The 10,000-nt window shown below is 59.2% G+C and overlaps 1 non-coding gene across 1 annotated transcript; it reads right to left on the reverse strand.

The window, feature by feature from the left end:
* Positions 1-7,948: 7,948 nt before the first annotated feature.
* LOC148058772 (5S ribosomal RNA) lies at positions 7,949-8,067 on the reverse strand. Its single transcript, XR_015709528.1, has one exon. It is a non-coding gene; the product is annotated as a 5S ribosomal RNA (ribosomal RNA).
* Between the last annotated feature and the right edge of the window lie 1,933 nt (positions 8,068-10,000).

Genomic DNA, 10,000 nt, shown 5'->3' on the forward strand with positions numbered 1-10,000 from the left:
GAACCAGAGTTCTCCGCGGCCATCCACTCCAACCTTGTCCGACTTTGAGGCACCAGGCTCGGCCACCCTCCGAGCCCTTTCCTTCCCTCTCCTGTTATGGTGCCTCCCTATTAACCTCTAGGTGGTTGCGCTCGTGACATCAAAAAGACCACTTTTTGAGGAGCAGTCACACTCGGAAAAAATTTCTTTCGTCAGGCAAAAGAACCAGAGTTCTCCGCGGCCATCCACTCCAACCTTGTCCGACTTTGAGGCACCAGGCTCGGCCACCCTCCGAGCCTTTTCCTTCCCTCTCCTGTTATGGTGCCTCCCTATTAACCTCTAGGTGGTTGCGCTCGTGACATCAAAAAGACCACTTTTTGCAGAGCAGTCACACTCGGAAAAAATTTCTTTCGTCAGGCAAAAGAACCAGAGTTCTCCGCGGCCATCCACTCCAACCTTGTCCGATTTTGAGGCACCAGGCTCGGCCACCCTCCGAGCCCTTTCCTTCCCTCTCCTGTTATGGTGCCTCCCTATTAACCTCTAGGTGGTTGCGCTCGTGACATCAAAAAGACCACTTTTTGAGGAGCAGTCACACTCGGAAAAAATTTCTTTCGTCTGGCAAAAGAACCAGAGTTCTCCGCGGCCATCCACTCCAACCTTGTCCGATTTTGAGGCACCAGGCTCGGCCACCCTCCGAGCCTTTTCACTCCCTCTCCTGTTATGGTGCCTCCCTATTAACCTCTAGGTGGTTGCGCTCGTGACATCAAAAAGACCACTTTTTGCAGAGCAGTCAAACTCGGAAAAAATTTCTTTCGTCTGGCAAAAGAACCAGAGTTCTCCGCGTTCATCCACTCCAACCTTGTCCGATTTTGAGGCACCAGGCTCGGCCACCCTCCGAGCCTTTTCACTCCCTCTCCTGTTATGGTGCCTCCCTATTAACCTCTAGGTGGTTGCGCTCGTGACATCAAAAAGACCACTTTTTGCAGAGCAGTCACACTCGGAAAAAATTTCTTTCGTCAGGCAAAAGAACCAGAGTTCTCCGCGGCCATCCACTCCAACCTTGTCCGATTTTGAGGCACCAGGCTCGGCCACCCTCCGAGCCCTTTCCTTCCCTCTCCTGTTATGGTGCCTCCCTATTAACCTCTAGGTGGTTGCGCTCGTGACATCAAAAAGACCACTTTTTGCAGAGCAGTCACACTCGGAAAAAATTTCTTTCGTCAGGCAAAAGAACCAGAGTTCTCCGCGGCCATCCACTCCAACCTTGTCCGACTTTGAGGCACCAGGCTCGGCCACCCTCCGAGCCTTTTCCTTCCCTCTCCTGTTATGGTGCCTCCCTATTAACCTCTAGGTGGTTGCGCTCGTGACATCAAAAAGACCACTTTTTGCAGAGCAGTCACACTCGGAAAAAATTTCTTTCGTCTGGCAAAAGAACCAGAGTTCTCCGCGGCCATCCACTCCAACCTTGTCCGATTTTGAGGCACCAGGCTCGGCCACCCTCCGAGCCTTTTCACTCCCTCTCCTGTTATGGTGCCTCCCTATTAACCTCTAGGTGGTTGCGCTCGTGACATCAAAAAGACCACTTTTTGCAGAGCAGTCACACTCGGAAAAAATTTCTTTCGTCTGGCAAAAGAACCAGAGTTTTCAGCGGTCATCCACTCCAACCTTGTCCGATTTTGAGGCACCAGGCTCGGCCACCCTCCGAGCCTTTTCACTCCCTCTCCTGTTATGGTGCCTCCCTATTAACCTCTAGGTGGTTGCGCTCGTGACATCAAAAAGACCACTTTTTGCAGAGCAGTCACACTCGGAAAAAATTTCTTTCGTCAGGCAAAAGAACCAGAGTTTTCAGCGGTCATCCACTCCAACCTTGTCCGATTTTGAGGCACCAGGCTCGGCCACCCTCCGAGCCTTTTCACTCCCTCTCCTGTTATGGTGCCTCCCTATTAACCTCTAGGTGGTTGCGCTCGTGACATCAAAAAGACCACTTTTTGCAGAGCAGTCACACTCGGAAAAAATTTCTTTCGTCTGGCAAAAGAACCAGAGTTTTCAGCGGTCATCCACTCCAACCTTGTCCGATTTTGAGGCACCAGGCTCGGCCACCCTCCGAGCCTTTTCACTCCCTCTCCTGTTATGGTGCCTCCCTATTAACCTCTAGGTGGTTGCGCTCGTGACATCAAAAAGACCACTTTTTTCAGAGCAGTCACACTCGGGAAAAATTTCTTTCGTCTGGCAAAAGAACCAGAGTTTTCAGCGGTCATCCACTCCAACCTTGTCCGATTTTGAGGCACCAGGCTCGGCCACCCTCCGAGCCTTTTCACTCCCTCTCCTGTTATGGTGCCTCCCTATTAACCTCTAGGTGGTTGCGCTCGTGACATCAAAAAGACCACTTTTTGCAGAGCAGTCACACTCGGGAAAAATTTCTTTCGTCTGGCAAAAGAACCAGAGTTTTCAGCGGTCATCCACTCCAACCTTGTCCGATTTTGAGGCACCAGGCTCGGCCACCCTCCGAGCCTTTTCACTCCCTCTCCTGTTATGGTGCCTCCCTATTAACCTCTAGGTGGTTGCGCTCGTGACATCAAAAAGACCACTTTTTGCAGAGCAGTCACACTCGGGAAAAATGTCTTTCGTCTGGCAAAAGAACCAGAGTTTTCAGCGGTCATCCACTCCAACCTTGTCCGATTTTGAGGCACCAGGCTCGGCCACCCTCCGAGCCTTTTCACTCCCTCTCCTGTTATGGTGCCTCCCTATTAACCTCTAGGTGGTTGCGCTCGTGACATCAAAAAGACCACTTTTTGCAGAGCAGTCACACTCGGGAAAAATTTCTTTCGTCTGGCAAAAGAACCAGAGTTTTCAGCGGTCATCCACTCCAACCTTGTCCGATTTTGAGGCACCAGGCTCGGCCACCGTCCGAGCCTTTTCACTCCCTCTCCTGTTATGGTGCCTCCCTATTAACCTCTAGGTGGTTGCGCTCGTGACATCAAAAAGACCACTTTTTTCAGAGCAGTCACACTCGGGAAAAATTTCTTTCGTCTGGCAAAAGAACCAGAGTTATCAGCGGTCATCCACTCCAACCTTGTCCGACGTTGAGGCACCGATGTCGGCCAAGTTCTGAGCGTTCCACCGCCGAATGCCACTGGTCCTCAACACAGCGGACATCCAATCCAACCTTGTCCGACTTTGAGGCACCGAAGTCGGCCTCAGCCCGAGCCTTCCCCCGCCGACCTCACTGGAGCCCGCCATCCAGGGACCGGCGGAGGTCGCCCGCATGACCGCGGCAAAGTGTCTCAAAGTCGGGCACGACCGCTCGAGTCACCCGCCAACCCGGTCCGGGGCACCTCCAGGGACCGGCGGAGGACGCCCGCATGACCGCGACAAAGTGTCTCAAAGTCGGGCACGACCGCTCGAGTCACCCGCCAACCCGGTCCGGGGCACCTCCAGGGACCGGCGGAGGACGCCCGCATGACCGCGACAAAGTGTCTCAAAGTCGGGCATGACCGCTCGAGTCACCCGCCAACCCGGTCCGGGGCACCTCCATGGACCGGCGGAGGACGCCCGCATGACCGCGACAAAGTGTCTCAAAGTCGGGCACGACCGCTCGAGTCACCCGCCAACCCGGTCCGGGGCACCTCCAGGGACCGGCGGAGGACGCCCGCATGACCGCGACAAAGTGTCTCAAAGTCGGGCACGACCGCTCGAGTCACCCGCCAACCCGGTCCGGGGCACCTCCAGGGACCGGCGGAGGACGCCCGCATGACCGCGACAAAGTGTCTCAAAGTCGGTCATGACCGTTCGAGTCACCCGGCAACCCGGTCCGGGGCACCTCCAGGGACCGGCGGAGGAGGCCCGCATGACCGCGACAAAGTGTCTCAAAGTCGGGCACAACCGCTCGAGTCACCCGCCAACCCGGTCCGGGGCACCTCCAGGGACCGGCGGAGGACGCCCGCATGACCGCGACAAAGTGTCTCAAAGTCGGGCACGACCGCTCGAGTCACCCGCCAACCCGGTCCGGGGCACCTCCAGGGACCGGCGGAGGACGCCCGCATGACCGCGACAAAGTGTCTCAAAGTCGGGCATGACCGCTCGAGTCACCCGCCAACCCGGTCCGGGGCACCTCCAGGGACCGGCGGAGGACGCCCGCATGACCGCGACAAAGTGTCTCAAAGTCGGGCACGACCGCTCGAGTCACCCGCCAACCCGGTCCGGGGCACCTCCAGGGACCGGCGGAGGACGCCCGCATGACCGCGACAAAGTGTCTCAAAGTCGGGCACGACCGCTCGAGTCACCCGCCAACCCGGTCCGGGGCACCTCCAGGGACCGGCGGAGGACGGCCGCATGACCGCGACAAAGTGTCTCAAAGTCGGGCACGACCGCTCGAGTCACCCGCCAACCCGGTCCGGGGCACCTCCAGGGACCGGCGGAGGTCGCCCGCATGACCGCGACAAAGTGTCTCAAAGTCGGGCATGACCGCTCGAGTCACCCGCCAACCCGGTCCGGGGCACCTCCGGGGACCGGCGGAGGACGCCCGCATGACCGCGACAAAGTGTCTCAAAGTCGGGCAGGACCGCTCGAGTCACCCGCCAACCCGGTCCGGGGCACCTCCGGGGAGCAGTGGAGGTCGCTCGCATGACCGCGACAAAGTGTCTCAAAGTCGGGCATGACCGCTCGAGTCGCCCGCCATCCCGGTCCGGAGCTCAACACTTTGTCGTTTTTTCCACTCCCTCCCCATTAACCTCTAGGTGGTTGCGCTCGTGACATCAAAAAGACCACTTTTTGCAGAGCAGTCACACTCGGAAAAAATTCGTTTCGTCTGGCAAAAGAACCAGAGTTCTCAGCGGGCTTCCAGTCCAACCTTGTCCGATTTTGAGGCACCAGGCTCGGCCACAGTCCGAGCCCATTCACTCCCTCCCCTGTTGTACTCGCTCCCTATTAACCTCTAGGTGGTTGCGCTCGTGACATCAAAAAGACCACTTTTTGAGGAGCAGTCACACTTAGGAAAAATCCGTTTGCGCTCACACCATCCCTCCCCATTAACCTCTAGGTGGTTGCGCTCGTGACATCAAAAAGACCACTTTTTGAGGAGCAGTCACACTTAGGAAAAATCCGTTTGCGCTCACACCATCCCTCCCCATTAACCTCTAGGTGGTTGCGCTCGTGACATCAAAAAGACCACTTTTTGAGGAGCAGTCAGACACCGAGGTTTTCTGGATTTATGTCCGTTTTCCTGGTTCTCTGACTCGGGCACCTTGTGACCGACATCCCCCCCTTCCCTGGTTCTATTTTGCCGATACTTTGGTGAGTTTTCTACCCGCAAACCAAGCCCCCCAAGCCCGCCGCCTGGTGGGGGAGCATGCCGCCTGGCCCGGTTCTATTTTAGGTCACTTTGGTGAGTTTTCTACCCGCAAACCAAGCCCCCCAAGCCCGCCGCCTGGTGGGGGAAGAGGCCCCCTGGTCCCGGTTCTATTTTAGGACACTTTGGTGAGTTTTCTACCCGCAAACCAAGCCCCCCAAGCCCGCCGCCTGGTGGGGGAACATGCCCCCTGGTCCCGGTTCTATTTTAGGACACTTTGGTGAGTTTTCTACCCGCAAACCAAGCCCCCCAAGCCCGCCGCCTGGTGGGGGAACATGCCGCCTAGCCCGGTTCTATTTTAGGTCACTTTGGTGAGTTTTCTACCCGCAAACCAAGCCCCCCAAGCCCGCCGCCTGGTGGGGGAAGAGGCCCCCTGGTCCCGGTTCTATTTTAGGACACTTTGGTGAGTTTTCTACCCGCAAACCAAGCCCCCCAAGCCCGCCGCCTGGTGGGGGAACATGCCCCCTGGTCCCGGTTCTATTTTAGGACACTTTGGTGAGTTTTCTACCCGGAAACCAAGCCCCCCAAGCCCGCCACCTGGTGGGGGAAGAGGCCCCCTGGTCCCGGTTCTATTTTAGGACACTTTGGTGAGTTTTCTGCCCACACTACGGGTCCCCAAATGCCGCCATCTGGTGGGGGAACATGCCGCCTGCACCGGTTCTATTTTAAGTCACTTTGGTGAGTTTTCTGCCCACACTACGGGTCCCCAAATGCCGCCATCTGGTGGGGGAACATGCCGCCTGCACCGGTTCTATTTTAAGTCACTTTGGTGAGTTTTCTGCCCACACTACGGGTCCCCAAATGCCGCCATCTGGTGGGGGAACATGCCGCCTGCACCGGTTCTATTTTAAGTCACTTTGGTGAGTTTTCTGCCCACACTACGGGTCCCCAAATGCCGCCATCTGGTGGGGGAACATGCCGCCTGCACCGGTTCTATTTTAAGTCACTTTGGTGAGTTTTCTACCCACACTACGGGTCCCCAAATGCCGCCATCTGGTGGGGGAACATGCCGCCTGCACCGGTTCTATTTTAAGTCACTTTGGTGAGTTTTCTACCCACACTACGGGTCCCCAAATGCCGCCATCTGGTGGGGGAACATGCCGCCTGCACCGGTTCTATTTTAAGTCACTTTGGTGAGTTTTCTGCCCACACTACGGGTCCCCAAATGCCGCCATCTGGTGGGGGAACATGCCGCCTGCACCGGTTCTATTTTAAGTCACTTTGGTGAGTTTTCTGCCCACACTACGGGTCCCCAAATGCCGCCACCTGGTGGGGGAACTGCCGCCTAGTCCCGGTTCTATTTTAGGTCACTTTTCTCACTTTCTGACCCACAAATAATGCCCCAAATGCCGCCGCCTGGTGGGGGGAACTGCCGCCTAGTCCCGGTTCTATTTTAGGTCACTTTTCTCACTTTCTGACCCACAAATAATGCCCCAAATGCCGCCGCCTGGTGGGGGGAACTGCCGCCTAGTCCCGGTTCTATTTTAGGTCACTTTTCTCACTTTCTGACCCACAAATAATGCCCCAAATGCCGCCGCCTGGTGGGGGGAACTGCCGCCTAGTCCCGGTTCTATTTTAGGTCACTTTTCTCACTTTCTGACCCACAAATAATGCCCCAAATGCCGCCGCCTGGTGGGGGGAACTGCCGCCTAGTCCCGGTTCTATTTTAGGTCACTTTTCTCACTTTCTGACCCACAAATAATGCCCCAAATGCCGCCGCCTGGTGGGGGGAACTGCCGCCTAGTCCCGGTTCTATTTTAGGTCACTTTTCTCACTTTCTGACCCACAAATAATGCCCCAAATGCCGCCGCCTGGTGGGGGGAACTGCCGCCTAGTCCCGGTTCTATTTTAGGTCACTTTTCTCACTTTCTGACCCACAAATAATGCCCCAAATGCCGCCGCCTGGTGGGGGGAACTGCCGCCTAGTCCCGGTTCTATTTTAGGTCACTTTTCTCACTTTCTGACCCACAAATAATGCCCCAAATGCCGCCGCCTGGTGGGGGGAACTGCCGCCTAGTCCCGGTTCTATTTTAGGTCACTTTTCTCACTTTCTGACCCACAAATAATGCCCCAAATGCCGCCGCCTGGTGGGGGGAACTGCCGCCTAGTCCCGGTTCTATTTTAGGTCACTTTTCTCACTTTCTGACCCACAAATAATGCCCCAAATGCCGCCGCCTGGTGGGGGGAACTGCCGCCTAGTCCCGGTTCTATTTTAGGTCACTTTTCTCACTTTCTGACCCACAAATAATGCCCCAAATGCCGCCGCCTGGTGGGGGGAACTGCCGCCTAGTCCCGGTTCTATTTTAGGTCACTTTTCTCACTTTCTGACCCACAAATAATGCCCCAAATGCCGCCGCCTGGTGGGGGGAACTGCCGCCTAGTCCCGGTTCTATTTTAGGTCACTTTTCTCACTTTCTGACCCACAAATAATGCCCCAAATGCCGCCGCCTGGTGGGGGGAACTGCCGCCTAGTCCCGGTTCTATTTTAGGTCACTTTTCTCACTTTCTGACCCACAAATAATGCCCCAAATGCCGCCGCCTGGTGGGGGGAACTGCCGCCTAGTCCCGGTTCTATTTTAGGTCACTTTTCTCACTTTTCTACCCACAAATAATGGCAAAAAAAAATGCTTACAGCACCCAGTATTCCCAGGCGGTCTCCCATCCAAGTACTAACTGGGCCCGACCCTGCTTGGCTTCCGAGATCAGACGAGATCGGGCTCATTCAGGGTGGTGTGGCCGTAAGCGAGGGAAGCGCTTGTGAAATGCCCCAAAGTGTTGAAAATGTTCCCCAGGCCCCTGGTTCCCCATCCCCGCAGGAGGAGGCTCCCCAGGCCCCCTGGTTCCCCATCCCCGCAGGAGGAGGCTCCCCAGGCCCCCTGGTGCAGGAGGAGGCTCCCCAGGCCCCTGGTTCCCCATCCCCGCAGGAGGAGGCTCCCCAGGCCCCCTGGTTCCCGATCCCCGCAGGAGGAGGCTCCCCAGGCCCCATGGTTCCCCATCACCGCAGGAGGAGGCTCCCCAGGCCCCCTGGTTCCCGATCCCCGCAGGAGGAGGCTCCCCAGGCCCCATGGTTCCCCATCACCGCAGGAGGAGGCTCCCCAGGCCCCCTGGTTCCCCATCCCCGCAGGAGGAGGCTCCCCAGGCCCCCTGGTGCAGGAGGAGGCTCCCCAGGCCCCCTGGTTCCCCATCCCCGCAGGAGGAGGCTCCCCAGGCCCCCTGGTTCTCCATGCCCGCAGGAGGAGGCTCCCCAGGCCCCTGGTTCCCCATCCCCGCAGGAGGAGGCTCCCCAGGCCCCCTGGTTCTCCATGCCCGCAGGAGGAGGCTCCCCAGGCCCCCTGGTTCTCCATCCCCGCAGGAGGAGGCTCCCCAGGCCCCCTGGTTCTCCATCCCCGCAGGAGGAGGCTCCCCAGACCCCCATGTTCTCCATGCCCGCAGGAGGAGGCTCCCCAGGCCCCTTGGTTCTCCATCCCCGCAGGAGGAGGCTCCCCAGGCCCCTGGTTCTCCATCCCCGCAGGAGGAGGCTCCCCAGGCGCCCTGGTTCTCCATCCCCGCAGGAGGAGGCTCCCCAGGCCCCCTGGTTCTCCATGCCCGCAGGAGGAGGCTCCCCAGGCCCCCTGGTTCTCCATCCCCGCAGGAGGAGGCTCCCCAGGCCCCCTGGTTCCCCATCCCCGCAGGAGGAGGCTCCCCAGGCCCCCTGGTTCTCCATGCCCGCAGGAGGAGGCTCCCCAGGCCCCCTGGTTCTCCATGCCCGCAGGAGGAGGCTCCCCAGGCCCCCATGTTCTCCATGCCCGCAGGAGGAGGCTCCCCAGGCCCCTTGGTTCTCCATCCCCGCAGGAGGAGGCTCCCCAGGCCCCTGGTTCCCCATCCCCGCAGGAGGAGGCTCCCCAGGCCCCCTGGTTCTCCATGCCCGCAGGAGGAGGCTCCCCAGGCCCCCTGGTTCTCCATGCCCGCAGGAGGAGGCTCCCCAGGCCCCCTGGTTCTCCATCCCCGCAGGAGGAGGCTCCCCAGGCCCCTGGTTCTCCATGCCCGCAGGAGGAGTCCCCCCAGGCCCCCTGGTTCTCCATGACCGCAGGAGGAGGCTCCCCAGGCCCCCTGGTTCTCCATCCCCGCAGGAGGAGGCTCCCCAGGCCCCCTGGTTCCCCATCCCCGCAGGAGGAGGCTCCCCAGGCCCCCTGGTTCTCCATGCCCGCAGGAGGAGGCTCCCCAGGCCCCCTGGTTCCCCATCCCCGCAGGAGGAGGCTCCCCAGGCCCCTGGTTCTCCATCACCGCAGGAGGAGGCTCCCCAGGCCCCCTGGTTCTCCATCCCCGCAGGAGGAGGCTCCCCAGACCCCCATGTTCTCCATGCCCGCAGGAGGAGGCTCCCCAGGCCCCTTGGTTCTCCATCCCCGCAGGAGGAGGCTCCCCAGGCCCCTGGTTCTCCATCCCCGCAGGAGGAGGCTCCCCAGGCGCCCTGGTTCTCCATCCCCGCAGGAGGAGGCTCCCCAGGCCCCCTGGTTCTCCATGCCCGCAGGAGGAGGCTCCCCAGGCCCCCTGGTTCTCCATCCCCGCAGGAGGAGGCTCCCCAGGCCCCCTGGTTCCCCATCCCCGCAGGAGGAGGCTCCCCAGGCCCCCTGGTTCTCCATGCCCGCAGGAGGAGGCTCCCCAGGCCCCCTGGTTCTCCATGCCCGCAGGAGGAGGCTC

The sequence above is a fragment of the Callionymus lyra genome, unplaced genomic scaffold, assembly GCF_982586985.1.
Source record: "Callionymus lyra unplaced genomic scaffold, fCalLyr1.hap1.1 HAP1_SCAFFOLD_48, whole genome shotgun sequence".
Taxonomy (NCBI): domain Eukaryota; kingdom Metazoa; phylum Chordata; class Actinopteri; order Syngnathiformes; family Callionymidae; genus Callionymus; species Callionymus lyra.